We start from the raw sequence: 6,000 nt of genomic DNA, 5'->3' as shown, positions 1-6,000 counted from the left end.
AACTAAAGAAGGCATAGGACCATGTAACCCATCCCTCTACTTAGTTGTCAAAGTAATTTTCCTAAAACTCAAGTTTGACCATGTCACTCTCTCATTCAGACCTCAGTAGCTTGCTATTATCTCTAGGATCAAATAAAAACTCTGTCATTTAAAGTCTTTGCCTCGGTTTTCTCATCTATATAAGGGGATAATAATAGCACCTATCTCCCAGAATTGTTATAAGAAACAAATGAGATATTTCTATTATTTTGGTTTATTTTTAGAACTTATTAGGGTGAGAAACACTCCTTTGGGACCTTTCATGTCACCATCTTTTAATAAGCTAATATTGATAATATTTAGTATTTATATAGTACATACTATGTGCTTGGGACTGTGCTCATCAGGGTCTAATCTACCTTTCTCTCCTTACTCTATACTACTCCCCCTCATGTACACCCTTTGGCTCTGTCCACTTCTATGTACTGTTCTCTGCTGAACTGGTACCTTTGGACAAGCATCATGTTTACTGCTCCCTACTGGGTGTTGTATCTCTGCTGCTCCACTTCTCTTTTGCATTTCTGGGTTTGCCCAATCTTGTGGTCACTGCTGGACATCGCTCCCTGAAGACCATCCCAGCTCTTCTTAAGTCTTCTAGGTTATAATGACTAGAAACCTCCTTCATAAGGTCAGAGTAACAACTCTTTATTCATAATCTTAAAATATGAGCCACCCACCCCATTAACAAAACCCAAGGAGAATGTCTCTAAGCAAATATTGAATCTTTTCTTCTGACTCCTTGATATCGAGGCAGTTAGAATTCCAGTTCTTTGTCCCAAATAACTTTCTGAGTAAGAAATACTCAAGATCTATTTAGGCTCTTCATTCATCCTTGCAATAAGGTTGACCACATCTTGGGAATCAGGAATCATTGTTATTGGTAGAATATCAAATATTAGGAAGTAGCTTTTGTGGAGGAGCGACTCTCTGGAGAGTAGGAACTCAATATGTTTGATGGCGAAGATGATCTTATGGCACTTCTTTCCTGCGGGTCATTGTTCCATCATTATTTCAGGAGAACATGTTTCCCAAGCTGCAGAAGAAACTAAAAGCAAGCATATTATAAATGTGTCTAATACTATGCTATGCTCCCAGTCAGAGTTTAAATGAGTATTGAATGCTCAATGAAAGAAACAAGCACATGCAACACTGTCAATGATAGCTATTTGATTTCATTTGTATTCAATAAGACAAAGGTGTTGACAGCCTCCTCTATGGCACTTGTAGTTTTCTTCATATTCTTGACAGCAGGATCTTAATTTCATTGCTTTTACGGCAAAACTCTCTAGCTAACATGCAGACTTTGGATAAATTCCTCATTATCCTGAAAGGATCTTGGTGGATGAAGCTTACCTCCCTAGTTAATAACCACTGTTGTTCAATAATTTTCCACTTTCTACAAAGAGAGAGAAAGCACAAACTTTATTTGTACACACATCAGGATATTTATCACCAGGGAAGTAAGTTCTGAAGACACAAATATTGATGGGAAAATGTATCAGAATTTTTAATGATCACATCAAAAGCTTATCAAGATTAAGATATTTCATTCAGGGTTGGCTACATGTGGGGAAATAAGAGTCACTGTTAGAGTTAGAACATCAATTCATTTCTCAAATTAGGAAATAGCTTTTGTAGAGGAACAACTTTATTTTTAAAAATTATGTTCTGGTGCTTTTTCTCATGTTTTTCAATATGTTTTCAATGGTTCTGATCTGATATAAATTAGATTTTATAACTCCAAATTCTTTCAGGAAGAAAGGATGCCTAATAATTATAGTTAGATTACAAAACTGAGGAAAATCTTGAATGGGCATATTTAATAGTTTTCAAATAAAATTTTATTTTATTTTCATGAAGATCTTCCTTCTCTATCCCACCTTCCCCACTCCCACTGAGAAGATAAGAAAAACAAAACTCCTAATACAAATATATATATATATATATATATATATATATATATATATATATATATATATATATATAGTAAAGCAAAACCAGTGATTACATCGACCATGTCCAAAACATGCCTCAATATGCATTTGGAGTCTATCAGGAGGTGGATACCTTATTGGAAGATGGTTGGTCATTTTATTGTTTACTATTCCTAAACCTTTCAAGATATAAACTTAAGGAATGTTTGCAAGCTACAAGTCAAGAATAAATAGAAGGGAGGCAATGAGAGGCAAAATGAAGGAGAGATATTTGGATGGAAGGGAAAATAATTATCTTCAAATGGAAAGAAAATAACTAAGGGTTGGGTGATGCTAATGTACAAAGTATCTATGTAATAGGATTCTTCCTTTTCTTTGTCACAAGGCCAGAAAAAACACAAGCAAGTCAGAAAACACAGCAAGAACTTTCTAGTTCTTCTGGAATAGTAACAGAGCCAATAACAAACAAAATCCAGAAAGCGAGAAGGAAGGCACTGACAAAGGAGGAAAGTTGCTGGTGACCATTTTTGATGTGAAGCAATCCTAAAGATATTTAATTTCTAATAGATCTAAACCCACATAAACAAAAGCTCTTTGGTGTCCTTAATTTTTTTAAAAACCCTTAATTTTCCTCTTAGAGCCATTCATGAGAAAGCCAAGATTGAATCTCTCCAGCAAACAGATACTTGAAATAGTAACAGAGTAATAACTAGAATGGATCTAGATGGATTTTGCCATAGATTTTCAACATAGTAGAGAGGAGCATCTCAATAGCAACCATATCCCTACACTTTGCTTTGACATCCTTTGTGAACCTTCCCCAACTGACAGGTTCCCATCTCTATGGTGTATTTCTCATAAGGCAACCTGTCCCCCAAGACACATGGGGGGGGGGAAGGGACTAGAGTCAGATTACTCTCTTTTCTTCCCTCATGCTCTCACTATCTCTGATGCCTGTCTCCTTACCTCCATCCCCCAGCTCCCTCAGCCCAGGCTTCTTGTTAAACTAATTCCTCACTTTCCTTTAATAATCCAGGACTTTAAAAGTTGTTTTTATACGCTGAAGTCATTCTCTGACACTTCATTATTGTGTGGATAAATTTGATACTTGTAAAGAATCTTAGAAACCATCTAACCCAAACCCTACAAGAATATGAAACTCTTAGTCTTAGAGCCCATTTATACTCTTAAAAATTAAGAACACCATTTGGTCAAGTCTAGAGACAGGAGATCCAGGTTTAAATCTGATCTCAGACACTTTCTAGTTGTGTGACCCTGGGCAAGTCACTTAACCTCCAACTGCCTAATCTTTACTGATCTTTTGCCTTAAAATCAATATTGCTTCTAATATAAAAGGTAAGGTTTTTTTTTTTAAGCTAAGGACACCAAAGAGCTTTTGTTTATGTGGGTTTTGATATATTACAAATTAACACATAAAATTTAAAAATATTTGCCTATCTAAATGTAAAATAATGAACTAATTACATGTGAAAATAAATAATATTTTTAGGAAAAATATATTTTCCAAAACAAAAACATTTAGTGAAAAGGATGCCATTGGTTACATATTTTTGGAGATTTCTTAAATGTCTAACCAAAAAGACAGCTGGATTCTTATATCTGCTTCTGTATTTAGTATGTTGACATATGTTGTTTTAGTTGAAATATATGGAGAAAATCTTCTCTTACAGAGATATGTAGTTAGAAAGGGGTAACATTTTAAACAGGCAAATGATGTCAAATCTAGATTACATTTTATTTTTAATTTTTAAAATGTAAGAACATTCTTAATTAATTACAGGTAATAAATTTCCACATAAGTTTTCTGAAGTTATATGATCAAAGCTGTCTCCCTTCCTTCTCCTCCCCGCCCCCATCCCAGAGCTGGCAAGTAATTTAATCTGGGTTAAATATCTATTATCATACAAAATATATTTCCATATTATTTATTTTTATGAGTGAATACTTTTTAAAACCAAAACCCCAATTCATATACCCAAGTAAGCAAGTGGTAAATCATATGCTTTCATCTGCATTCTTACTCCAAATGTTCTTCCTCTGGAGTTGGATCGCTTTCTTTGGCATAAGTCCTTCAGAATTGTTCTGGATCATTATATTGCTATTAGCAGCAAAATCTATCACATTTGATCATTCCACAATATTCCTGTTACCATGTATAATGTTTTCCTGGTTCTGCTTATTTCACTCTGCATCAGTTCATGTTGGTCTTTCCAGCTCTTATTTTTTATTTTAAATCCATATGTTCTGCTTTAGAATCAATATTGAGTATTGATTTCAAAGCAAAAGAGCTGTAAGAGCTAGGCAACTGGTAATTTGCCCAGGGTCATAGAACTAAGAAGGGTCTAACGTCAAATTTTAATCCAGGATCTCACATCTCCAGGTCTGGCTCCCTACTGTAAACCTTAAAATTTCCCAGACCCTACTTTATAAGATTGTATTAAGACCATTCCCCATTTGGGCAGTGAACTCTACTTAAAGCAGGAATGTGAGAATTCTACTTTACCTACTTGGGTCTGCCCTAGGGGAAGATAAAATTGTAAACTCTTTTCTGAACAATGAAAAGTACTTAAACCCATACTTTTCTTAAGCTAAGTACCTATAAAGGTCAAGCAACTTGTGAATTTACAAGGAACAAAGAACTGGAAAACTTACTCAGAGCTTTCCTGGTGTGAATTACTCAAAAATCCACACCTTCTTAGGTGTGGACTAAGAATGGGCGGTCCTTTAGAAACATCTACAGTGATTGGTAGATGTAAGGACTTAGGGGAGGTGACATAGGAGATTTTGCCCTTAAAAATAAGAGCTCAGAGAAGAGCAGGAGGTGATTCTGAGGGAGCTCATTTTGAGAAGACTCATTCTGAGGAGACTGATTCTGAAACATTCAGATGGAGGAGGGAGCTGGTGAAAGCAGCTGAGATGCTGCTGGCCTGGTGTCACTAGAAATCCTTACTTAGACAGATCTTATGGTGAGTTATAAAAAACTGACTTGATTTCTCTTTTAAGACTCAGGTCTAGGCCATATTGGCTTTGAGGCCCTTCATACTTATTCCTTTTTTTACTCTCTCTCTCTTTCTTTGATTACTCATTGTATTGTTAATTAAAATCTCTATAAAACCCAATTGACTTGGGTATTTGAATAATTGGGAATATTTCCCTGGCGACCACCTTATATTTGATTTTAAACCCAAGACACTGTAGTGAAACATATTTCTGCGATCAAACTTACTCACCCTCTCTTATATCTATCACAATTTATATCTTCCACTATTTTAACCACTACAGTTTAAGACCTCAACCATTTAAAATCTCACACTACCCACTGACCCACCTATTTGTCCCTAAAACTGTATCCTTAAAGCTCAACAGTGACTTCCCAATCTCCAAATCTAATAACTTTTTAAAATTTCTTCTATTTTTTTACCTTTCTATTGTAATTTACACAATTAATTTTATCTCTTCCTTGAAAACTTTCTCCTCCACTAAATTCCATAATGCTGCTATAAGGGTAAAAAATTGGTTTGACAAAATATTTATGAGTTAAAAAGAAGATTATGGTCACCAATTATAAAATATTAGCCTTTAAGTCAAAACGACTATTAGCAGCTTTTATATACAACACGGTAGAGATATTAAAGTGGGAAATGTAGGAAGGAGGTAGAAAATTGTCTAGCCTACCACCCTAAGAGCTGATCCAGTGAAGTCCAGCTCATCACCAGGCAAGGGATCCCTCAAGTCCTGATCTCCATGTGGAAGTCCCAGTGGAGTCTTCAGCCAGAAATTCACCAACGCAAGGGTCTTCCTTCAACCCGAGTCACTTACTGTGAAGACTGGATTTAGCTATCTCCTGATTGTAACAATGAAGACACTCTTTAACAAAATCAGGAATATCTATACCCATATTTAAGGATTAAGTATTCAGGAGGATGGCCTTTAATAGACATGTGCAGAAACAGTTGACAGACCCCTGGGCTGTCCTAAGTCAAGCTAAGCTACCATTGGTACAAAT

General features: G+C 35.5%; 1 long non-coding RNA gene across 3 annotated transcripts in view; it reads right to left on the bottom strand.

Annotated features, from left to right (window-relative positions):
* Positions 1–668: 668 nt before the first annotated feature.
* LOC103096597 (uncharacterized) overlaps positions 669–6,000 on the bottom strand; it is a 57,306-nt gene continuing 51,974 nt past the window's right edge. For 2 of the 3 annotated variants that reach the window (XR_008912258.1, XR_008912259.1), the window contains one exon: positions 669–1,084. This is a non-coding gene — a long non-coding RNA (uncharacterized LOC103096597). Of the gene's footprint in view, positions 1,085–1,191; positions 1,436–6,000 lie in introns of those variants that run through there. The other variant, XR_008912260.1, reaches the window with a different exon arrangement.

The sequence above is a fragment of the Monodelphis domestica genome, chromosome 5 (genome assembly GCF_027887165.1).
Source record: "Monodelphis domestica isolate mMonDom1 chromosome 5, mMonDom1.pri, whole genome shotgun sequence".
In the NCBI taxonomy this organism is placed as follows: domain Eukaryota; kingdom Metazoa; phylum Chordata; class Mammalia; order Didelphimorphia; family Didelphidae; genus Monodelphis; species Monodelphis domestica.
The sequence above is the reverse complement of the archived record's forward strand: the minus strand, read 5'-3'. Positions and strand labels throughout refer to the sequence as shown.